We start from the raw sequence: 26,920 nt of genomic DNA, 5'->3' as shown, positions 1-26,920 counted from the left end.
ATTTCCCAATATTCGAGGGATTCGTGGATTTGCCGGATTCGTCGCCCCATCCCTAGTATTATTATTATTTATACTAACAATGCTGTTACTGATAAAATAAAAATAATAGATGCAAGAACTATTGGTATCATTATGAGTATTATAATAACTAGTGATGTAGGAACAGCTGACATGTTTCAGACCGATTGGTCCTTAACCTCCCTGACGTTCTGATTCTGCGCAGCCGCACGTGGTTTTTTAAGCCTAATATTTTTTTTTGATCATGTTGCTAGCCTATCGCTAGCTACATGATACCCCCCTCCCTGCCGAACCCCGCCCACCCTTCCGATCGCCGCCGGTGATCATGCCCATCAGGAAATCCCGTTCTGAATGGGATTTCCTTCAGGGCTTCCCCCGTCGCCATGGCGATGAACGGAATGACATCATCGACGTTGTGACGTCATAGGGAGTCCCGATCCACCCCTCAGCGATGAATGAGCGGTGCCCTCCGGCGTCACTGGACGAGCTCAGCTCGTCCAGAACGCTAGGGAGGTTAATCGTAGCTATGATTAAGGACCAATCGGTCCGAAACATGTCAGCTAGTGATGTGTGAACATATCTGTATACGTCCACAATAAAGGATCTTGTTTTAGGACATCGTGCGGGCATTTCTTCTGTTCCTACTTAGAATTGGATTGGCTGTCCTGGTCCTGGCACTGTCCTGGGATAGAGTGAGCGGTCTTTTGGTGCTTTTTTCTGAATAACTAGTGACGGATGGTTGTGTCTAGGGGAAGTCATGGAGAAGCATGTGATCAGTTTGATCAGCTGATAGATTTGTAACTGTCTGATTTGCTAGTCATGATCATGTGATAAAGCAAGATGTGATCACAGCAAATCAGAGCTTTTAAAATCATCTGATCAAACAAGTCACATGCTCCTCCATGAGTTCTCCTAGACATGATCATCACTAATAATAGTGTTATGCTTCCATTACCACTACTACTACCACTGCAGCTGGATAATAATAATAATAGTGTGTTGTTGTTATTATTATTGTTGTTGTTGTTGTTGTTGTTGTTGTGTTGTTGTTATTATTATTTAATTTGCAACATTGTAAACATTATTTTTTTTCTTTTTAATCAAATTTCTAACCTGTCACTTGCTATTGTTAAATGAATATATAAATATATACATGGGCTGTTTTAAAGTAATTTGAGCTTCGTCTTTTCACGGCACCCAAATTACTGCCTGAGCTCCGCTATAGCCACAGTTCATATTACGGCCTATGGCGGCACCCAACAGCACCCAAATATCCTGCGCCGTTTTGGGCTGTTACTGTCTGGGCATTCTTTCAGTTACCCCCCCAGTTTTATTTTATATTTAAATCTACTTTTTTAAAGTTTTAATTTTTCATGACCTCCTCTCAATGACACATTCATTGAAGTATGACAGAGCTAAAATTGCCCCTTTTTATCTCCTTCTTGCTCTCAGTAGCCATTTCCTGCCAGGAAAGTGTTTTATAGCTGTAATTCCTTATTACTGAGGGTTACGCAATAGTCCGACTCAGTCCCGACCCAGACAGAAAATGTCACTTGAATACCTGATTTTTAACTATTTCAGGCACAGAAAGAAAAAAAGGAACACAGCCTAGTTAGTTGTGTGCTTGGCACTGTACATATACATGTTACATGTCACCTCGGATGTCCTTTAAGAGTGTTTCTGGAATTGTCAAATTAATAGTGATTGCACGTTAATATTTTATTACAAGTTGGGTAGCGAAGTGTCAAAAATTTGCTGCCTCAAAACCCACCTCTTAAATCAAAATGAGAATGATTTATTTTGCAAGGCATGACTGGGTCATGCCCATAATTGGGTTTGGCACATACAAAGCTCTGCACAACATAATTACAATATACAGAACAATGCATGACAATAACAGTCTGTGGAGACAAAATCACTCAAGTGTTACTCAGTGTAGGTACAGTGCAGTTACAGTGCCCCGCACACAGATTGTCTATGACAGGACCCGGTGGGGGGGGGGGGGGGGAACTGCGTGGATGGAGTTCAGGAGGTTGACAGCAGAAGGGAAGAAAGAGTTCATGTGTCTAGCAGTCCTGGTGGAGATGGCCTGAATCCTCCAACCTGAAGGGAGCCGACTGAAGTAGCAGTGGTCTGGGTGAGAGGGTTTGTTTGCAATCTTCAGCGCCTAGAGCGCAGTCTGGAATTGAAGAGGAAGTTGGGTGGAATGAGAAGTTTCCCAATGATTCTCTTGACTGATCTCATGACCCTCTGAAGGTTCTGTCTGTCGCTGGCAGAGGAGCCATGTGAATATGTTCAGGCCATTTTCTATCTGTACACATTTGTATTTTTCCTAATATAATGTAGTGCATGACTCTGTATTTTGCAAGGATCCCTGTGCTTTTATAGTATGTTTGATTTTATTCATTTGTAATAAAGGGTATATTTTTAAATAGTATATAGCAGTCCGCGCCTGATGGATGGGCAGCAGCTGTAGTGGATCAGGTACTCCTCAAACACCTCAAAATGATTCTTAGTAAAAAATATGTCCACAGCGCTAAAAGCTAATGACCTTTATTAAATGCAATGAGTACAATAGTATTGTGATTCTAGGCTCAGTATAAAGCACCTTCCCCTTTATGACCCATTCATTCAAGACATACAGCAATCACTCTGCCTCACTGCAGTGAGATCGTCCTAAAAAATGTGTTCAAAACAGGGGATCCCAGTAAAGAATCAAAAATAGTCCTTTTAAAAAAGGGGGAGATATGTTGAATAAATAGCAAATATCTTTTGCCTATGAGTGCTTAGCTCATGTGTCCATATATCTGTGCAACAGTTGATACAATGGCCTCAATTCACGAAGCTTAACTCCTGTCTTTAATAACTCTTCTGAGCTGTTTTACAGTTATCACCATGGTGATATAATTGTGATAACTGTAAAACAGCTCAGAAGAGTTATTAAAGACAGGAGTTAAGCTTAGTGAATTGAGGCCATTGTATCCAGAAATCTTCATTATAGTCCAATCCCACAAAGGAATCTCCACATCCTGATATTTCCACAACAGATATGTGACACTAGCCAGTAATTTTAATGTCCAGTATCTCTAAATAGACACAACTTTGAGTGGCATACATTACCACCTCGCCGTCCGTGTATGCAGCGGTCCGAGTATACAGCCTCTGACTCTCCCAATAAGCAGCGTTCTGGGTATGTAACGGAACTCCGCACTTACCTCTATCCGTCCACTCTGGCCAGACTCAGTGGAAACGGAGAGGTCGTGCAGGCGCTAGTGTATCCAATCCGGGTCTTCTCACAGAAGTTTTGTACATCCGGTACAATAGTGGATGCGCTCCACAGCGGTGGATTAGTTTGCAGTGACGTCACTGTACGTGCAAGCGTGAGATGCTGACGTTTCAAGGGGTACGCCCCTCTTCTTCTTTTTAAAAGGACTATTTTTGATTCTTTACTGAGATCCCCTGTTTTGAACACATTTTTTAGGACGATCTCACTGCAGTGAGGCAGAGTGATTGCTGTATGTCTTGAATGAATGAGTCATTTAGGGGAAGGTGCTTTATACTGAGCCTAGAATCAGAATACTATTGTACTCATTGCATTTAATAAAGGTCATTAACTTTTAGCGCTGTGGACATATTTTTACTAAGGGTATATTTTTATTGACTTTACTGTATGGTCATAAATATTTATCATTAATTGAGGTTTTCTCCCCATGAGTGGCTCTGTGCTACGGTGCAGGCTCAGACCCACTGTGCAGTACAGCCATGCTCATACCCAAAGGGGAGCACGGCCGTGAAGAAAAGAAGGATCCCGGCGGCAGTGGGGGGATCACAAGGGATTGGGGAAACCTCTAGTTCATCCAGATGCTTCCTCCTACGGAGGTAAGTATCTTTTTTGGGGGTAATTATCCTGTGGAGGTGGGGACCTCGGCTGTTTGCCTGCACCCACACACTGGGACCTGAGTGCTGCTGACCTCTGATTGAACATATCTTTTTTGGGGGGAAACATTACAGGTGTATTTTAAAAGTCCCAATTCCTAATAAAACTTTTTTGAAACTAAAAGTCCCAATTCCAGCTCTTTTCCCACCTAATAACTCCTCTCTATGCCTACTGTCAGACTGTCGGTGTACCACAGAGTTCCATTTGTTAAACCCAGTGGCGTAGCTGGATATTTTGGGGGACATAGCAAGACTTTTATGGGGCCTTCAGATGTCGGCGGTCTTGAGCAATGCCACCTGCCCCTACCCTATGGTTAAAAGTGAATTGAGCAATATACATTCTCATGCAATCTACACCGCCTATAGGCCATGGGCACTGAGACAACGCAAGAACATTAATAGTGAATGCATCAAGTACCACTTGGGGCCCCCTCTGTACTCCAGGGCCCCATAGCAGCTGCAATGGCTGTTGCCAGGGCCAGCATTACCATTACGGCAAGGGGGGCAATTGCCCCCAGGCCCCAGAGCCCAGGAGGGCCCCCCAAGCCTGTCCAATCTTCACCATTTAAAAATGTTTTTCAGCTGGCCAGGCTGCCGGGTCCCATGACCGTTAGCTGGGGAACAGTGGCTGGCAGGGGAAGCCCTCCCCCCTGAGAGTCCCCTCATCTGCCCATATGCAGAGTGATGCGAGCGGGAGCGACAGTACAACTCACCTGTCAGCGCCATCAGACACTTCTGCAACTCTTCTCCCCATCACGCAGTTCCGTGTCTTATCTCTGCTGCCCCCTAGTGGCGCCTCTCATTAGGAGGAGTCAGAGATATGGAACTGTGTGATATGGAGAAGACTTGCAGAAGTACCTGAGGGCGCTGAGGTGAGTTGTACTGTCGCTTCCGCTCGCATCACTCAGCTTATCAGGTGGGGGAGACTGTTTAAAATGGGGGAACATCTGGTTATCTTTACTAGGGGCAGACTACCTAATACTGGTGGGTACAGATGGCAATTTATGCTTGGGGGGGGGGGCCTAAACAATCCTGGGGGGCACTACTGGCTATCTTTCCTGGGGGGCTATGTAATCCTTGGGGGCACATCTGCTATATATATTGGGGGCTACATAAACCTTGAGGGCACATCTGGCTTTACAGGGGGGCTATCCATTCCTGGGGAACACATCTGGCTATCTATACTAACCCTGGGGGAACATCCTGCTATCTATACTGGGAAGGCTACCTAACACTGGGAGCACATCTGGCTATCTATACTGGGGAAGGGGGGGGGGCTAAGTTTCGAAGCGCCCTGAGCGAAACCTGATTTTGGTGCCCCCCCCCCCTTTCATCCTACACATCCTACACACACACACACCTTGCACCGCGCGTTATAGCAGCGGTCTGTCTCCCCCAAAAACGCCCTCAGACTCAGTATAGGCAGGTAGGTAGCCAGGTATAGGTGCCCTCAGTTTAGGATCTCATGTGTAGGTGTCTTAAATTAGCCAAGCATAGGTGACCCCAGTATAGGAAGTTTGGTGTAGGACCCCCCCATAGGTAGCCAGGCGTAGGTACCTGTGATGTATGCGCACTCACCTTCTTTTCTCCATATACACTTCCTCAATTGGCAAGCTTATCTCCTCCCTGGGCTTCAATTACCACCTTTATGCAGATGACACTCAGATTTACCTCCATACCCCCGATCTCTCATCCACCACCATAAACAAGGTCTCCTCGTGTCTCTCAGCAATCTCCTCCTGGATGTCAGCTAGGTTCCTAAAGCTTAACCTAGACAAAACTGAGCTCCTGATCTTTCCACCCCATGCTGCTGCACCCCTCCCAGATTTCCACCTCACAATCGACAACACAACCATTCTCCCTACCTCCCAGGCCCGCTGTCTAGGTGTCACCTTGACCTCTCCTTCATCCCACACACATCCAAAACATCACCAGAGCATGCAATTTCCACCTCCATAATATCTCCAAGATCCGCCCCTTCTTAACCCCGGACACGACCAAACTGCTCATCCATGCCCTCATCATTGATTTGATCATTTGATTACTGTAACTCCCTCCTTTCTGGCCTCCCCCTGAAACGCACTGCCCCCCTTGAATCAGTGATGAACGCGGCTGCAAGACTCATCCATTCTTCGCACCGCTCTGCATCCACATCTCCCCTTTGTGAATCCCTGCACTGGCTCCCTATCCGTTTCAGGATAAGTTTCAAGATTCTATGCCTGGCGTATAAATCTGTGCACAAAACCTGCCCTACCTACATCTCGGAGCTTGTTCACAGGTATACACCAGGTCGCCCTCTCCGTTCCTCCAACGACCTTCGCCTCACCACCCCACGCATTTCACACGCCCATGCCCGCCTACAGGATTTCTCAAGAGCTGCCCCCACCCTCTGGAATGCCCTTCCACCACCCATCAGACTTGCTCCCTTTTTCAACACATTCAAGCAAGCCCTCAAAACCCACCTCTTTATGATGGCCTACCCACCCCCTACCACACAGTAACTCTCTAAGGAATATTTAACAGCCCCACCTAGTGTTTCCACCCCTCCCTTTAGATTGTAAGTCTCTGGCAGGGTCCTCCACTCCCTAGTGTAATCTACAGGATCATGTGCTCCTGTCCTATAACAGCCTGTACTTGTATTACTGGGCCTACCTAACTAGCCCATATCGCATGATCATGTATTTTGCACAATTTGCATGTATAACTTTGTTCTATGTTGTATAACCTTGTTATGTCTGTCATCCTTGTATCATTGTATATATTTATTGTCCAGCGCTGCGTAATATGTTGGCGCTTTATAAATTCAATAAATAATAATAATAATTCCTGTTCCCTTTGCTGCAGTTTACCATAAAGCCTCAGACCCTGAGGGAATCCTGAAGACAGTCAGAACTGCAGGCAAAGTAACCTTTTGGATTGGTTGGTGAGTCCACACACAGTCCAATTTCGATTGAATATACAATCGATACAATCTGTGCTCTCATATAGAGGCCAGGTCGCTGCCAGCCTGCCACCAATCCACAATAAAAGCGTGCGAATGCGCTAATTCTAACTCTAGCTAAATCCTGTAGGAAAAAGGGTTAATTTGACAACCTTTCTAGAGATAGCAAAACTAACAATATTTAATATCAAAACAGTTATGGTAACATGTCTCTCTGAAGATGTGAATTCTTTCGGCGGAGATTTGTTTCAGAACAGCACTTAGACGAACGATTTTTTAATCGTTTATTTAAAGAAATAATGCAGAACAAAATATAGCAATAGAAACAAATTGATACAGAAATAATAAGGATTCAATATGAAAATAACAGCTAATTACAGTCTGAGCAGTTTGTCAAGTTACTGTGTCCTTTACGGTAAGTCCCACAGAGATATATAGTCCAATTCTGCAAAGTTCTGTGGAATAGATAAGTCTTGTAATGCCAATTCCTTTGATGGTATCGGATGGCTGGACAAAAGACTCTCCCCTGTGTCCAGCATTGTTGGTTTTAACTCTTCCTCTGCCAGAGGGCGGAGTTGTAAAAGGAGATGGGTGTTGTACACCTTCTCCCGCCCTTTGTCATGACAAGCAGAAAGAATAGGCAATAACTGGAATGATCATAGCTCGGCAACAGCCGACCAAAACCTGCAGCGAGTGACACGGGCGCGCTTCTAGCGTTCTCTGTGTCACACAGATACCAAACATGTGCATCTTGGGGTATCCCAAGGCAAATCACACTGTTGCTTGTTTTCGGATAATGGTAGGAACATTCTGATTGGTTCCACCACACACAAATCATTACTAATAATGGTCTGCTAATTTTGTAATGGCTAGCCTCGACAGAAAACTGATTAATTTAGTAAAATGTCTGAATGACTCATTCTTTCATATCAAGGTGAATTAAAAGTCATTCTCTCTAACTCTCTTACTCCCCTCAGGCTAGATGCAGGAATGTGGTGCTTAAAGGGACTCCGAGCTCACAATAAAAAAGAAAGTTGAACTCACCTGGGGCTTTCTCCAGCCCAGTGCTGGTCGGGAGGTCCCACGACGGCGTCCTGGCTCCTCTCCAACACCCCGATCCGGAATGGCTGACAGGCCGCAGCCCGGGCGACACTCTCCCTAGTGTCGGGCTGCTCCTTCCGCGTATGACGCGGATGACGTCACACGCCGACCGCCTCGCGTCATCACGGCGGCCGGCGTGAAAGTACTGCGCATGCGCGATTAAAGCGCGCATGCGCAGTACTTTCACGCCGGCCGCCGTGATGACGCGAGGCGGCCGGCGTGTGACGTAATCCGCGTCATATGCGGAAGAAGCAGCCCGACACTCTGCTGAGTGTCGCCCGGGCTGCGGCCTGCCAGCCATTCCGGATCGGGGTGTTGGAGAGGAGCCAGGACGCCGTCGTGGGACCTCCCGACCAGCACTGGGCTGGAGAAAGCCCCAGGTGAGTTCAACTTTCTTTTTTATTGTGAGCTCGGAGTCCCTTTAATGGCTTTATGAGGGGTCTGTTCTGGCCTAGCTAGTATCATCTTTGAAGTAGATTTGTGAGCTATGTGAATGCTCTGGTTTTAGGGTTTTATGGGGGGTCTCGGGAAGTACAAACAAACACTTACTCACATCCTCCAGTGCAGGGGTGGTGAGATGGAAGAGCACTGAGTTTCTAAAAGCCAGGCTAATGAATTAAAGGGGCTCTCCAGATCATAGTTTGGGCGCATTTACATGCGCTTGCTGCAATGGCGTTCGCGAAAACGTGACAGTACCCTCAGTATAGGTAGCCAGCTATAGGTGCCCCCAGTATAGGAAGTCAGGTGTAGGTGATCTCTGTATAGGTAACCAGCTATAGGTGCCCCCTGTATAGGAAGTCAATGTGTAGGTGCCCTCAGTATAAGTAGCCAAACATAGTGTAGTTGCCACAGTAGAGGTAGCTAGTATAGTTGCCCCAGTATAGGTAGTATATTTGCCCCAGTATAGATAGCTAGTATAGTTGCCCCAGTATAGGTAGCTAGTATAGTTGCCCCAGTATAGGTAGCTAATATAGTTAACCCCAGTACAGGTAGTATAGTTATCCCAGTATAGTTTGCTAGTATAGTTATCCCAGTATAGGTAGCTAATACAGTTACCCCGAAATTACCCCCAAGTATAGGTAGTATAGTTGCCTTAGTATAGTTGCCTCCATTATAGGTAGTATAGTTTCCCTCAGAATAGGTAGTAGTTTCGCCAGTTTAGGTAGCTAGTATAGTTACCCCCGCCCCCCCCTTCTGCGCTCCCCCTCCAGATAGTGTAAGAGGCAGCAGGGGGGAAAATAACTCACCCGACATCCGCGTTCCAGACTTCCAGCGCCGACGTCTCTCCCTGCTTCTCCCTGCCTCAGCTCCATCTGTAGTTAGAGTAGGGCTACAAGAAAATGGCCGCCGATGTCCACATTTGTGGACATCGGGGGCCATTTTCTTTTAGTCGTGCTCTAATTACAGATGGAGCGGTGGCAGGAAAAGACAGAGCAGGCAGCAGTTGGTGACACTGTACTGTGCGCCCTTGTGAGTTGGCGCCCTGAGCCACCGCTCCAGTCGCTCAGGTCAAAGGCTGGCCATGGCTAGCGCAGTGGTGGAAGTGTTCTGGGGGAGGGTGTCAGGAGGGCCACCAAGTTCCTTTTGCCCCGGGGTCCCATTGGAGCTAGAACTGGCTCTGGCTACACCCTTAAACCCGTACTTTTGTACGAAAACACTCATGGTCTGGGACAATGAATACACTCTTTTGGTTTCCAGTCTCAGCCCTACACTGAGGACACTACGAATCTGTCTTTTGGCTCCTGACCTCTCTCTACATCATTATCTCTTCAGAATCTGCTGTTCCTGCATGCAAGTCATCTCATTTCCTCAAACTTAGTATGAGTAACACGGACATTGTGATATTTCCTTTTTGGTCAGCAGGGCATAATCTTAAAGGGCATATCTTTAAGGGTGTATAAGACACCCCGAATTAGCCCAGAATTATTTAATATATACTGTACTTGAAGATCTACTTATCCATCTGTACTGACATCGCGATATTCTTTCTTACAGGTATGCATTTGACTCTATGCAATATTTCCTGACTGATTGATCTGCTCCTTGAATCCTGCATTGCTAATTTCTCTATCTTAAATGGTATGCATTTGACTCTATGCAATATTTCCTGACTGATTGATCTGCTCCTTGAATCCTGCATTGCTAATTTCTCTATCTTAAATGGTATGCATTTGACTCTATGCAATATTTCCTGACTGATTGATCTGCTCCTTGAATCCTGCATTGCTAATTTCTCTATCTTAAATGGTATGCATTTGACTCTATGCAATATTTCCTGACTGATTGATCTGCTCCTTGAATCCTGCATTGCTAATTTCTCTATCTTAAATGGTATGCATTTGACTCTATGCAATATTTCCTGACTGATTGATCTGCTCCTTGAATCCTGCATTGCTAATTTCTCTATCTTAAATGGTATGCATTTGACTCTATGCAATATTTCCTGACTGATTGATCTGCTCCTTGAATCCTGCATTGCTAATTTCTCTATCTTAAATGGTATGCATTTGACTCTATGCAATATTTCCTGACTGATTGATCTGCTCCTTGAATCCTGCATTGCTAATTTCTCTATCTTAAATGGTATGCATTTGACTCTACGCAATATTTCCTGACTGATTGATCTGCTCCTTGAATCCTGCATTGCTAATTTCTCTATCTTAAATGGTATGCATTTGACTCTATGCAATATTTCCTGACTGATTGATCTGCTCCTTGAATCCTGCATTGCTAATTTCTCTATCTTAAATGGTATGCATTTGACTCTATGCAATATTTCCTGACTGATTGATCTGCTCCTTGAATCCTGCATTGCTAATTTCTCTATCTTAAATGGTATGCATTTGACTCTATGCAATATTTCCTGACTGATTGATCTGCTCCTTGAATCCTGCATTGCTAATTTCTCTATCTTAAATGGTATGCATTTGACTCTATGCAATATTTCCTGACTGATTGATCTGCTCCTTGAATCCTGCATTGCTAATTTCTCTATCTTAAATGGTATGCATTTGACTCTATGCAATATTTCCTGACTGATTGATCTGCTCCTTGAATCCTGCATTGCTAATTTCTCTATCTTAAATGGTATGCATTTGACTCTATGCAATATTTCCTGACTGATTGATCTGCTCCTTGAATCCTGCATTGCTAATTTCTCTATCTTAAATGGTATGCATTTGACTCTATGCAATATTTCCTGACTGATTGATCTGCTCCTTGAATCCTGCATTGCTAATTTCTCTATCTTAAATGGTATGCATTTGACTCTATGCAATATTTCCTGACTGATTGATCTGCTCCTTGAATCCTGCATTGCTAATTTCTCTATCTTAAATGGTATGCATTTGACTCTATGCAATATTTCCTGACTGATTGATCTGCTCCTTGAATCCTGCATTGCTAATTTCTCTATCTTAAATGGTATGCATTTGACTCTATGCAATATTTCCTGACTGATTGATCTGCTCCTTGAATCCTGCATTGCTAATTTCTCTATCTTAAATGGTATGCATTTGACTCTATGCAATATTTCCTGACTGATTGATCTGCTCCTTGAATCCTGCATTGCTAATTTCTCTATCTTAAATGGTATGCATTTGACTCTATGCAATATTTCCTGACTGATTGATCTGCTCCTTGAATCCTGCATTGCTAATTTCTCTATCTTAAATGGTATGCATTTGACTCTACGCAATATTTCCTGACTGATTGATCTGCTCCTTGAATCCTGCATTGCTAATTTCTCTATCTTAAATGGTATGCATTTGACTCTATGCAATATTTCCTGACTGATTGATCTGCTCCTTGAATCCTGCATTGCTAATTTCTCTATCTTAAATGGTATGCATTTGACTCTATGCAATATTTCCTGACTGATTGATCTGCTCCTTGAATCCTGCATTGCTAATTTCTCTATCTTAAATGGTATGCATTTGACTCTATGCAATATTTCCTGACTGATTGATCTGCTCCTTGAATCCTGCATTGCTAATTTCTCTATCTTAAATGGTATGCATTTGACTCTATGCAATATTTCCTGACTGATTGATCTGCTCCTTGAATCCTGCATTGCTAATTTCTCTATCTTAAATGGTATGCATTTGACTCTATGCAATATTTCCTGACTGATTGATCTGCTCCTTGAATCCTGCATTGCTAATTTCTCTATCTTAAATGGTATGCATTTGACTCTACGCAATATTTCCTGACTGATTGATCTGCTCCTTGAATCCTGCATTGCTAATTTCTCTATCTTAAATGGTATGCATTTGACTCTATGCAATATTTCCTGACTGATTGATCTGCTCCTTGAATCCTGCATTGCTAATTTCTCTATCTTAAATGGTATGCATTTGACTCTACGCAATATTTCCTGACTGATTGATCTGCTCCTTGAATCCTGCATTGCTAATTTCTCTATCTTAAATGGTATGCATTTGACTCTATGCAATATTTCCTGACTGATTGATCTGCTCCTTGAATCCTGCATTGCTAATTTCTCTATCTTAAATGGTATGCATTTGACTCTATGCAATATTTCCTGACTGATTGATCTGCTCCTTGAATCCTGCATTGCTAATTTCTCTATCTTAAATGGTATGCATTTGACTCTATGCAATATTTCCTGACTGATTGATCTGCTCCTTGAATCCTGCATTGCTAATTTCTCTATCTTAAATGGTATGCATTTGACTCTATGCAATATTTCCTGACTGATTGATCTGCTCCTTGAATCCTGCATTGCTAATTTCTCTATCTTAAATGGTATGCATTTGACTCTATGCAATATTTCCTGACTGATTGATCTGCTCCTTGAATCCTGCATTGCTAATTTCTCTATCTTAAATGGTATGCATTTGACTCTACGCAATATTTCCTGACTGATTGATCTGCTCCTTGAATCCTGCATTGCTAATTTCTCTATCTTAAATGGTATGCATTTGACTCTATGCAATATTTCCTGACTGATTGATCTGCTCCTTGAATCCTGCATTGCTAATTTCTCTATCTTAAATGGTATGCATTTGACTCTACGCAATATTTCCTGACTGATTGATCTGCTCCTTGAATCCTGCATTGCTAATTTCTCTATCTTAAATGGTATGCATTTGACTCTATGCAATATTTCCTGACTGATTGATCTGCTCCTTGAATCCTGCATTGCTAATTTCTCTATCTTAAATGGTATGCATTTGACTCTATGCAATATTTCCTGACTGATTGATCTGCTCCTTGAATCCTGCATTGCTAATTTCTCTATCTTAAATGGTATGCATTTGACTCTATGCAATATTTCCTGACTGATTGATCTGCTCCTTGAATCCTGCATTGCTAATTTCTCTATCTTAAATGGTATGCATTTGACTCTATGCAATATTTCCTGACTGATTGATCTGCTCCTTGAATCCTGCATTGCTAATTTCTCTATCTTAAATGGTATGCATTTGACTCTATGCAATATTTCCTGACTGATTGATCTGCTCCTTGAATCCTGCATTGCTAATTTCTCTATCTTAAATGGTATGCATTTGACTCTACGCAATATTTCCTGACTGATTGATCTGCTCCTTGAATCCTGCATTGCTAATTTCTCTATCTTAAATGGTATGCATTTGACTCTATGCAATATTTCCTGACTGATTGATCTGCTCCTTGAATCCTGCATTGCTAATTTCTCTATCTTAAATGGTATGCATTTGACTCTACGCAATATTTCCTGACTGATTGATCTGCTCCTTGAATCCTGCATTGCTAATTTCTCTATCTTAAATGGTATGCATTTGACTCTATGCAATATTTCCTGACTGATTGATCTGCTCCTTGAATCCTGCATTGCTAATTTCTCTATCTTAAATGGTATGCATAATTAACTTAGGCCACTTCCTGCTACTTCTTACCTATTCAATAGAGCCTTTGCATATGTTTGACTAGCCCTGCCCCTGTGAGACAAATTGGCCAGCCAACTCACACCTGATATCATTCTGCCTATTAACTCCAAACTCAGTTAGGGCCTATATTAGTAGATCTCAAAGGTCATCAGACCTTTTGGTCAGCAGGGCATAATCTTAAAGGGCATATCTTTAAGGGTGTATAAGACACCCCGAATTAGCCCAGAATTAAACCAGAAGAGACCAGATGAGAACAAACACAAAACTCTCCATGGCTGCTCATCTGCTGATCTAGCACTGGTATGATCTTTTCTCTTTGGTTTCCCTGACTTCCACCATCAGCTCATGTTTATCAATCCCTGAACTACCCTGATTTCAACCATCAACATACACCTGATAATATCACACAAACTACCCTGCACTCTTTAACTCTGACACTTATTTTCCCTAATTATACACACACCTACTTGCAAAATGTTTAATATAATTTTTACAGCCATTATTCTGTCAGCCCCACTACTTAAAATACGTACATCACTCACCCCTCCCGCTGCCAGCAATAACATCTACATTGCTCCCTCTCTCCTACCATCCTCTCTTCTCTCTACTCATGAACTATTCTTATTTCTCAAATCACACATACCTTCCTCAACATCTCTCAAACAGCCCTCTGTTACATACAAATCACATCCTCACCTCTCTCATCTCTGCCTACTACTCTTACTTGCTGCTGGGGACATATCACCCAATCCAGGACCCTCTCCCAGACCGCACTGCACTCTGGTAAATACCACATCCCGCACTGACCGTCCTCACTCCTCCGCACACATTAACCGATGTAACCTGATCACCATTCCTTGCCTTCCCAGCTCTCCCCCTCCCATATCTGGGGCTCTCTGGAATGCACGCTCTGTAGTCAACAAACTAGCCCAAGTCCATGATCTGTTCATCACTAATGCTTTCACCTTCCTGGGGCTCACTGAGACATGGCTAACCCCATCTGATACTGTGTCTCCAGCTGCCCTTTCATACGGTGGCCTCAAGTTTAGCCACACACCTAGATCGGGTGACAAACATGGGGGTGGGGTGGGAATTCTTCTTTCCGAACACTGCTCCTTTACACCGCTTGCACCTACACCTTCTCTGGCTTTCTCTTCCTTTGAGGCTCATGCTGTCCGCATCTACTCCCCTCACCAGTTCCAGGTTGCTGTCATCTACCGTCCTCCTGGAACAGCCTCCACCTTCATTGACCACTTTTCAACATGGCTTCTCCACTTTCTATCCACTGACATTCCTTCCATCATCATTGGGGACTTTAACATCCCCATAGACACTAACTGTTCCACTACCACAAAATTCCTCTCACTCACCTCATCCTATGACCTCTCCCAATGGTCCTCAACCTCCACCCACAAAGATGGCCACACTTTGGACCTAGTTTTTACCCGGCTCTGTCCAGTTTCCACATTTAATAACTCTTCATTCCCCCTTTCAGATCACAATCTCATAACGTTTACAATCAGCCCCTCCCTGCCTCCTCCAGCTACTGTAGTGCAGCCATCACGCTTATGCAGGAATTATCGCAACCTTGACCTCTGCTCCCTAGCTGATTCCCTAAAACCCCTGGGCTCCCTGTCATCCTACACCGACCCCGAGTCAGCATCCATCTACTACTCCACCACAGTCTCTGCTGCCATGAACACAGCCGCCCCTCTCACCAACTTCAGCCCCCGCCGCATCAACAGACAGCCCTGGCTGACTGAACCCATCAAACAACTGAAAAGACAGTCCAGGGCAGCAGAACGGCAGTGGAGGAAAAGCTCCAACGCAGATGACTTTGTCCACTATAAAAACACGCTGCTCCAGCTCAGGGACGCTCTCTCACTTGCAAAGCAGTCATACTTCTCTATACTTATTTCTTCACAATCCCATAACCCTAAACAACTTTTTAACACCTTCAACTCTCTTCTCCACCCCCCGCCTCCCCCTACAACCACAAGCTTGTCTGCAGAGGACTTTGCAGCTTATTTTGTGAGCAAAATTGAAACGCTACAGAACAGCTTTCAAAAGCAACCCTCTTCACCGGTCCAATCACCTCTTCCTTTTTCCTCTCTGCCCGGCAGCTCCCCTACTATTAACTATCCCTCTCCACATAACCACTCACCCACTCAAACCCCCTCCCTGCTAACAACCTTCTCTGCCTTAACTGAACAGCATCTTTCTTCACTAATCTCTAAAGCTCATCTTACTACATGCGCCTCAGACCCTATTCCCTCTCATCTTATCCCCCAGCTCTCCTCCCCCCTCACTCCTGCTTTAACAACACTGTTTAACCTTTCCATCTCAACTGGCATTTTCCCTTCTTCATTTAAACAAGCTATCATAACGCCACTAATCAAAAAACCCTCTTTAGACTCTACTGCCCTTTCTAATTACCGCCCAGTCTCTCTCCTTCCCTTTGCCTCCAAACTGCTGGAACGCCACTTTTACTCAGAGTTGTCTAACTTTCTCTCTGCTAATTCCTTGTTAGACCCCTTCCAGTCTGGCTTCCGCCCTCAACACTCTACGGAAACCGTTCTCACTAAGGTTGCCAATGACCTCCTAGTTGCTAAAGCCAAAGGCAGATTTTCGGTACTAATACTCCTAGATCTGTCCTCTGCCTTCGACACTGTTGATCATACCCTGCTTCTCCAAACCCTCTCAACACTGGGAATCAAGGGCTTAGCACACTCCTGGCTCAACTCTTACCTGTCTGGACGTTCTTTCATGGTCTCCTATGCCAATACCAACTCCTCTCCACGCCCACTGTCTGTGGGAGTACCACAAGGGTCCGTCCTCGGACCCCTCCTCTTTTCCATTTACACCCATGGCCTGGGACAGATAATAAGCTCTTTTGGGTTTCAATACCACCTCTACGCTGATGACACCCAAATTTATTGTTCTGCCCCAGACCTCTCCACACTACTATCAAAAGTCCCCAAATGTCTATCCGCTGTATCTACATTTATGTCATCCCGCTTCCTTAAACTCAATATGAGCAAAACGGAGATTGTAATATTTCCACCTTCGCTCTCTGTTCCACCTCCCACTGTCACAATCAATGTAGAGAACACCCCAATAGCATCAACCCCCAAAGCTCGTTGCCTAGGGGTAACTCTGGACTCTGAGCTCTCCTTTAAATCACATATTAACACTTTAACTACCTCCTGCTACTTCCATCTCAAAAACATTTCCAGAATCCGTCCCTTCCTTACACAAGAGGCAACTAAAATGCTTGTGCATGCCCTAATCATCTCCCGTCTTGACTACTGCAACACCCTACTCTGTGGTCTACCAAAAAGCAGATTGGCACCTCTCCAATCCCTACTAAACTCTGCAGCCCGTCTCATCCACCTCTCTTCTAGATCCTCTGAGGCAGCCCCTCTCTGCCAATCCCTCCATTGGTTACCAGTTGCCCAAAGGATCCAGTTTAAACTTCTCACACTGGCATACAAAGCTCTACACAAGCTATCGCCTCCATACATTTCCTCTTTAATCTCCAGATACCTCCCCGCTCGGACCCTCCGTTCCTCACAGGAGACCCTTTTGTCCTCCAGCCTAGTCACCTCCTCTCACTCTCGCATCCAAGACTTCTCACGGGCGGTCCCTCTCCTTTGGAACTCTCTCCCTCAACCGGTTCGTCATGCCACGAGTCTGGAAACCTTCAAACGTACTCTGAAAACACACCTGTTCAGACAAGCCTATAATTTGCTATAGGCAGCACTGAAGGCACACTGGCTCACCCACTAATCCTTGTGTTTCCTTCCCCTTTGTTTCCTACCCACTACCCTCTAGATTGTAAGCTCGCAAGGGCAGGGACCTCCTCCTAGTGTTTCTCATACTGCTGTAATTTTAACATATGCATATGTACCAACTACATATCAACTATGTATGTATCTGTATTTACTCTATTCAATGTCATGACTGTACAGTGTCTTGTATTTCTTATGTATATTTGTTCCCCATTATTTGTTTGTACTATGTACAGCGCTACGGAAGATGTTGGCGCTATATAAATAAAAAATAATAATAATAATAATAATAAATTTCCACCATCTCTCTCTGCCCCCCCCCACCCACAGTTACTACTATAAATGCAGAAAATGTTTCAATAACATAAGCTTATAATTATCTAGGGGTAATATTTTGTTATAAATACGGAATTCATCCCTTACTCATGCAAGAGGAAGAGGCTATTAACCACCTTAGCGGTATGGACGAGCTCAGCTCGTCCATTACCGCCGTGGTGGATACCTCATCCCCTGGTGGGTCTTTTTTTACAATTTTTTTTTAAACACGCAGCTAGCACTTTGCTAGCTGTGTGTTTAATTCGATCGCCGCTGCCACCTACACGCCGTGAAAGAGGCCCCCCCAGACCTTCAGCGCAGCCTGGCCAATCACCGACAGGCTTCACTATGGGGGGCATCGGGACTCCCCCTGACGTCATGACGTCGATGTCGTCATTCTGATCATTGCCATGGCGACTAGGGAAGCCCTATCAGGAAATCCCGTTCAGACCGCCGCCGACGATCGGAGGGATGGGCGGGATGGCGCAGGGAGGGGGAATAAAAAAAAAATAGGTTAGAAAAACTCACCCGCGGCCGAGCGTGTGGGTTTTAGTTACAATAGCATGTTTTATTTTAAAACTATATTAGCTGAAAACTGAGTAAAAATTATTCTTTTTACTCTTTATTCACTTTAAAATGCACACAAAATAAAATAATTGTTAGCAAAAAGTACCACCCAAAGAAAGCCTAATTTATGGTGAAAAGAAAAACAATGTATAGATCATTTCGGTGTGATAAGTAGTGATAAAGTTATTGCTGAATGAATGAATGCAGTGCTGAAAAGTGATAATTTTGAGTTAAACCATGCTCCCATTGATTGATCTCTGGGCTAACGGGGGGCATGTGCGCACCCAGTGCTATAGCAGCTGCCTCGATGTGACAATATCGTCCAGGCGGCATAAATGGTTAAATAAAATACCTTTTTTTTTCAATAGGTTCAATTTTTTAAAGAGAGATAAGATTAAATCTCTTTATTAGCTTTATTAGCCTAATTCTTATGCATTGGGTGCCTCCACCCTGGTTTTAGTGTCCAGACATTGAGTTGAGGCTCACCAACTTGCCCCATCATCTCTTTGTCTAGTGTCGCAATCCCTCAACCCCCTTCCAACCACACACACACACACACACACGCACGCACGCACGCACGCACGCACACACACACACACACACACACACACTGTTTTCGAGATTGTAAACTCGCACATTCCATAAACTGCCCCAAAGAAATCACACACAATCATCTTGGATGAGGAAAGTCTGTTGTGTGTACATAGCTTACTTAAAGGGAACCTTAACTGAGCGGGATATGGATGTTTCCTTTTAAACAATACCAGTTGCCTGGCAGTCCTGCTGATCTCTTTGGCTGTAGTAGTGGCTGAATCACAGACTGAAACAAGCATGCAGCTAATCCAGTCTGACTCCAGTCAGAGCACCTGATCTGCATACTTGTTCAGGGGCTGTGGCTGAAAGTATTAGAGACACAGGATCAGCAGGAGAGTCAGGCAACTGGTATTATTTTAAAAGGAAATACCCATATCCTTCTCAGTTTAGGTTCCCTTTAAGGGCATGCCTAGACTTTTACATGTAAACAAAGCATTGGGAAGTTTGGGCCTTGGGCGAAGCCAAAAAACGGCCCATCCTGCAATTGCAAATTTCTTGGCAGTGTAGATTACTATTCCCCCTCAAGGCCGCCATGGACTCAGGGAAAATATGCAATTCAGCCGTCAGCTACAGGCTCGTACACACGCCGTACTAAAGGCAACGACGGGTCCGTCATCACCTCCCGCTGGGCGGGTTTTCAGCAGACATTACAGCGTGTGTACAGTCTGTCGGCGGACTGATAAGGCTGTTTCTGAACGATCAGAAACAGCCTTGTCAGTCTGCAGACAGACTGTACACATGCCGGACTGTCGCTGGAACGCCCGCCCAGCGGGAGGGTCTGACTGACCTGACGTTCCAGCAAATCAAGCGTGTACGCACCTTACTGCTGGCCGGTAAATTGCCGTAATTCCCATTACAGTCTATGGTGGCAGCCAGCGATGCCCAAATGTCCAGTTGAGCCCTTTTACCTGTCTCGTGCCTAGACTGATTGGTTTCTCAACAAGTCATGGCAGCCTGGGCCGTAGACTTTTATTACACACTACACAAGCTTGCCAGTCCTGCTACTCATGTGGGAGGGGTGGTCTAATGACATCATCACACCCTGCTTATCTACAGATGCCAATAAGGGGTGTGTCCAACCAAGACTAGAGGGGCCTTATATTCCTGCAGAAAAAGGAGAATAACGGGTCTCCTAGCTGTCAGGAACAGAACTACAAACCAGTTCCAACACTACGCTCTTCACTAGGTTATCCAAAATGGTGTCCATCTTGGAGGTAAGAGTGTTTGAATGATTATAGATGACATAACGGAATAGTAGGACAGTAGGTGTTAAACCTTACATGATTTGTTTTATAGATTTAGCGAGAGAAAATAAATTATTGTAACATGGTGTTATTTTTGAGGACAATTAAATTATTCCCTAATTGGAAGGTGTTTTTAATAATTGGTTGCCTGGAGATTTAAGATAACGATCGCCCCAGAGACAGATGAGAAATGCTTGCCTGGTGAATAACATAAAATAAATATACAGTATATATATAAGCCATTCAAGACAGAATCTGAAGGTGTCTGCAACACATTTTTGTCGGTCACCACAAGACGGTAAAGAGACCAGAATGAAAATATATCCTTTTGATATGCTCATCATATTGAAATTAAAATTTACTGGAAAAAAATGTTTAATCAGATAACATTTGCATTTATGTGAATAAGTAAGTACACCCATAGACCTTTTTTGTTCTTGTTTTACTTATTCCAACATTTCATCTTATTTCCAGCAATACTGGCAGACACAGATAAGCTTTATAGGTGCTCTAGACTGATGAGATAAAAAGGTTACAGATTGAGAATCAGAAGATGTTTAGAAGCATTTCACCAACTGTAAAGCACAGCGGTGGAAATTATGTCCTGAGCCCGCCTTTCAGCATCAGTTCCTGGGCAGCTCACAGGTCCCAGAATCCACTCTGAATCCTATATTGCACAAGGGGAAGCTCATGAGGCCATCTGCTAGAAGACAAAAGTGCAACCAAAAGTGGACCAACATGACAATGGGTGTACTTACCATTTCACATAAATGTACATTGTAGAAAGATGACTGATAGAGACAACGAACAGAGGCGCCAACACAATATAAAATAATTAAATTCCATCTAAAAAGGGGGAAGTAGGTGGACTCACCTCCCTCAAGAAATGATCGAACTAAACAGACGTTACTAGAACATCAGTAACATTTATTTAACAATCTCCAAGTGTGCAACGCGTTTCACGGGTCAACATCCCGCTTCATCAGGCAAAGTATCTGGAGAACACTAAGTAGGATCAAAGTCTGGCCCAGCGCCTCTGTGTAGAAAGATAAGCAATCCTTATTCCTGGTCCTCGCCTTGTTCTTACTTGTCTATAATGATAAAAATATTCCTGTGTTCCCAACATGAAATGTTGCATGGGGTGTGTTAGTCTGATAGAATCGCACAACCCAGGTGTGCAAAATACAGACAGAAATAAAAAGAAGTATGTCAATGCAAGTTTAGCTTGCCAAGCGGATGCCTGGGAAACCTGCAGGCAAGGATTTCATATAAACCTCCTACTACAACTCAACATTCATTCACTGTTATTTTTTATACAATTACACATATAAAATGTTAAAACTATATCAGCAAACCTTCTCCATTTTAGAAAAATAAACATTTCCAATACTCATTACTGGAAAGAGTCCAATGCTACATAAACACATAGTAATAATACTATGGGAGGACATTAGACTATGGCTATGGTAGGATTAGAGTGTGAGCTCCTCTGAGGACAGTCAGTGACATGACTATGTACTCTGTAAAGTGCTGCAGAAGATGTCAGTGCTATATAAATACATAATAATAATATGGTAGGACATTAGACCATGACTATGGTAGGATTAGAGTGTGAGCTCCTCTGAGGACAGTCAGTGACATGACTATGTACTCTGTAATGTGCTGCAGAAGATGCCAGTGCTATATAAATACATAATAATAATATGGTATGACATTACACTATGACTATGGTAGGATTAGATTGTGAGCTCCTCTGAGGACAGTCAGTGACAGGGCTATGTACTCTGTAATGTGCTGCAGAAGATGTCAGTGCTATATAGATACATATTAATAATATGGTAGGACATTAGACTATGACTATGGTAGGATTAGATTGTGAGCTCCTCTGAGGACAGCCAGTGACATGACTATGTACCCTGTAATGTGCTGCAGAAGATGTTAGTGCTATATAAATACATACTAATACTATGGGAGGACATTAGACTATGACTATGGTAGGATTAGATTGTGAGCTCCTCTGAGGACAGTCAGTGACATGACTATGTACCCTGTAATGTGCTGCAGAAGATGTCAGTGCTATATAAATACACAATAATAACATGGTAGGACATTAGGCTATGGCTTTGGTAGGATTAGAGTGTGAGCTCCTCTGAGGACAGTCAGTGACATGACTATGTACCCTGTAATGTGCTGCAGAAGATGTCAGTGCTATATAAATACATACTAATACTATGGGAGGAAATTAGACTATGGCTATGGTAGGATTAGTTTGTGAGCAACTCTGAGGACAGTCAGTGACATGAATTTGTACCATGTAATGTGCTGCAGAAGATGTCAGTGCTATATAAATACATACTAATACTATGGGAGGACATTAGACTATGGCTATGGTAGGATTAGATTGTGAGCTCTTCTGAGGACAGTCAGTGACATGACTATGTACCCTGTAATGTGCTGCAGAAGATGTCAGTGCTATATAAATACATACTAATACTATGGGAGGACATTAGACTATGGCTATGGTAGGATTAGATTGTGAGCTCCTCTGAGGACAGTCAGTGACATGACTATGTACTCTGTAATGTGCTGCAGAAGATGTCAGTGCTATATAAATACATAATAATAATATGGTAGGACATTAGACTATGACTATGGTAGGATTAGAGTGTGAGCTCCTCTGAGGACAGTCAGTGACATGACTATGTACTCTGTAAAATGCTGCAGAAGATGTCAGTGCTATATAAATACATAATAATAATATGATAGGACATTAGACTATGACTATGGTAGGATTAGAGTGTGAGCTCCTCTGAGGACAGTCAGTGACATGACTATGTACTCTGTAAAATGCTGCAGAAGATGTCAGTGCTATATAAATACATAATAATAATATAGTAGGACATTAGATATGACTATGGTAGGATTAGAGTGTGAGCTCCTCTGAGGACAGTCAGTGACATGATTATGTACTCTGTAAAGTGCTGCAGAAGATGTCAGTGCTATATAAATACATAATAATAATATGGTAGGTCATTACACTATGACCATGGTAGGATTAGATTGTGAGCTCCTCTGAGGACAGTCAGTGACATGACTATGTACTCTGTAATGTGCTGCAGAAGATGTCAGTGCTATATAAATACATAATAATATGGGAGGACATTAGACTATGATTATGGTAGGATTAGATTGTGGTCTCCTCTGAGGACAGTTAGTGACATGACTATGTACTCTGTAATGTGCTGCAGGAGATGTCACTGCTATTTAAATACATAATAATAATATGATAGGACATTAGACTATGACTATGGTAGGATTAGAGTGTGAGCTCCTCTGAGGACAGTCAGTGACATGACTACGTACTCTGTAAAGTGCTGCAGAAGATATCAGTGCTATATAAATACATAATAATATGGTAGGACATTAGACTATGACTGTGGTAGGATTAGATTGTGAGCTCCTATGAGGACAGTCAGTGACATGACTATGTACTCTGTAATGTGCTGCAGGAGATGTCAGTGCTATATAAATACATAATAATAATATGATAGGAAATTAGACTATGACTATGGTAGGATTAGAGTGTGACCTCCTCTGAGGACAGTCAGTGACATGACTATGTACTCTGTAATGTGCTGCAGGAGATGTCAGTGCTATATAAATCCTACTAATGTAATAAATGGGAAAGTTTGGATGTTTGGATGTTTGGATGTTTGGATGTTTGGATGTTTGGATGTTTGTTACTCGATCACGCAAAAACGGCTGAACGGATTTGAATGAAATTTGGCACACATATAGTACATTACCTGTAATAAAGTATAGGATACTTTTTATTCCCATAACCAAAAAGAGACAAATACAAATTTCACTGGAAAATGTAAACTTCAGCCATACACTGTTACACTGGAGGTGTGTTTAGCTTCTAAGGGTAGAATGGTTAATTTGCATATAGTCAGCAGTGATGCACTGGGAGACATCTCAAGCTCACTCCAACCTGAATTATCGCAAATTCTTTCTGTTTTAAGGAAGCAAACTTTTGTTTTTCTTAACATCTTAGTAAGGGGGCTTTTAGGATCATTGTAGTCCCTTACACAACCCAATGAGTTCTGGGTCACCATGAGCTTGCTGGGTAGTCTGTACCTCTCGGTGTTACAAGCCCTACTGCATAGAGCTAAATTAATCTATGCCATGCACTGATAAGGATCAACCAATCCAAAATAGTATGTATGCATGTTGGGTTGTTATGGCTCTGTACAATTTAACAAGCTGACACATTGCATTCCAGCAGTTCTGGAGGTGTTTAGCTTCTAAGGGTAACAATGGTTGATTAGCATGTTTTCAGCAGTGATGCCCTGGGAGACATTTCAAGCTCACTCCAACCTGAATTATCACAAATTCTTTCTGTTTTAAGAAAGCAAACTTTTGTTTTTCTTACACTGTTAATGGTAGGGTTCTTAAACTTTGCACAGTTGGTCGTTGGGTGACTAGGGTTATTATTCAGAAAAGTGGTTGAAGCCTATAAAAGCCAATCAAAATTCACCTAATGATTTTCAAGGGGAATATTTACATTTCTGCCATTTTTGCACTGTTAATGGCACAAGCCTCAAACCTGGTATAGTTGATCATTGGGTGACTGGGGTTCCGTTTCAGAAAGGGGGTGGAGCCACAAATAGCCAATCAGATTTGTTTCATTCCAATGCAAATTATTGTTGCCAAACACCGCAAAGCTCACAAACTTGGTCATTGAGTAATTATTTTATTATTATTATTATTATTTAGTATTTATATAGCGCCGACATATTACGCAGCGCTGTACAGTGTATATATATATCTTGTCACTAACTGTCCATCAAAGGAGCTCACAATCTAATCCCTACCATTGCCATATGTCTATATATATTATGTGGTGTAAGTACTGTAGTCTAGGGCCAATTTTTTTTTAGGGGGAGCCAATTAACTTATCCGTATGTTTTTGGAATGTGGGAGAAAACCGGAGTGCCCGGAGAAAACCCACGCAGACACGGAGAGAACATACAAACTCTTTGCAGATAGTACCCTGGCTGGGATTCGAACCAGGGACCCAGCGCTGCAAGGCGAGAGAGCTAACCACTACGCCACCGTGCTGCCCCATAATTGAGTAATTGTGTGTTAGGGTTAGGAAAAGTGGGCGCAGCCAACACCAGCCAAATACATAATCGGGCAATGCTGGGTCATCAGTAGGCGGAGACAAATACAAATTTCACTGAGAAAATGTAAACTGCAGCAATTCTTACACTATTAATGGCAGGGTTCTCAAACTTTGCACAGTTGGTCACTGGGTGACTGAGATTAATATTCAGAAAAGTGGGTGGAGCCTACAAAAGCCAATCAAAATCCACCTATTAATCTTTAAGGGGAATATTTAATTGATGCCATTCTTGCACTGTTAATGGCACAAGCCTCTTGCACTGTTAATCACCTTTACCTGCTACAGTTGGCAATTGGGTGATTGGGGTTCAAATTCAGAAAAGGGGTGGAGTCACAGCCAATCAGATTTATTTTATTTCAATGCAAATTATTGATGCCAAAGACCGCAAAGCTCACAAACTTGGTAATTAAGTAATTTTGTGTTAGGGTTAGAAAAAGTGGGCGGAGCCAGTACCAGCCAAATACATACCTGGGCAAAGCCGAGTCTTCAGTGGGTGGAGACAAACACAAATTTCACTGGGAAAATATAAACTGCAGCCATTCTTACACTATTAATTGTAGGGTTCTAAAACTTTGCACAGTTGGTCACTGGGTGACTGGGATTAATATTCAGAAAAGTGGGTGGAGCCTACAAAAACCAATCACAATTCACCTATTGATTTTCAAGGCAAATATTTAATTGCTGCCATTTTTGCACTGTTAATGGCACAAGCCTCAAACCTGGTACAGTTGATCATTGGGTGACTGGGGTTAAATATTTAGAAAAGGGGTGGGGCCACAAACAGCGAATCAGATGTGTTTCCATTCAATGAAAATTATTCATGCCAAAGACCACAAATCTCACAAACTTGGTTATTGACTAATGACAATTGTGTGTTAGGGTTAGAAAAAGTGGCCACAGCCAACAGCAGCCAAATACATACCCGGGAAACATCAGGACATCAGTGGGTGGAGAAAAATACAAATTTAACTGCCAGAATGTAAACTGCAGCCATTCTTACACTGTCTGTCAATGGCAGGGTTCTTAAACTTTGCACAGTGGGTGACTGGGATTAATATTCAGAAAAGTAGGTGGAGCCTACAAAAGCTAATCAAAATTCACCTATTGATTTTCAAAGGAGTGGAGCCACAGCCAATTAGATTTATTTCATTTCAATGCCAATTATTGATGCCAAAGACCGCAAAGCTCACAAACTAGGTCATCATTGAGTAATTGTGTGTTAGGATTAGAAAAAGTGGACAGAGCTAACACTAGCCAATTACATACCCGGGAAACGCCGGGCGACCAGCTAGTACATAATAATAATATGATAGGACATTAGACTATGACTATGG

General features: G+C 43.0%; 1 protein-coding gene across 1 annotated transcript in view; it reads left to right on the top strand.

Moving 5' to 3' along the window:
• Window positions 1-9,899: 9,899 nt before the first annotated feature.
• Window positions 9,900-26,920, top strand: part of LOC137561811 (olfactory receptor 5AR1-like) — a 31,200-nt gene continuing 14,179 nt past the window's right edge. Inside the window, exon 1 of the mRNA XM_068273168.1 lies at window positions 9,900-9,991. The gene's annotated coding sequence lies outside the window, so the exon portion shown is untranslated. The remainder of the gene's footprint in view (window positions 9,992-26,920) is intronic.

This window comes from Hyperolius riggenbachi, chromosome 3, assembly GCF_040937935.1.
Source record: "Hyperolius riggenbachi isolate aHypRig1 chromosome 3, aHypRig1.pri, whole genome shotgun sequence".
NCBI lineage: Eukaryota > Metazoa > Chordata > Amphibia > Anura > Hyperoliidae > Hyperolius > Hyperolius riggenbachi.
This window is presented reverse-complemented; position numbering and strand designations above follow the sequence as displayed.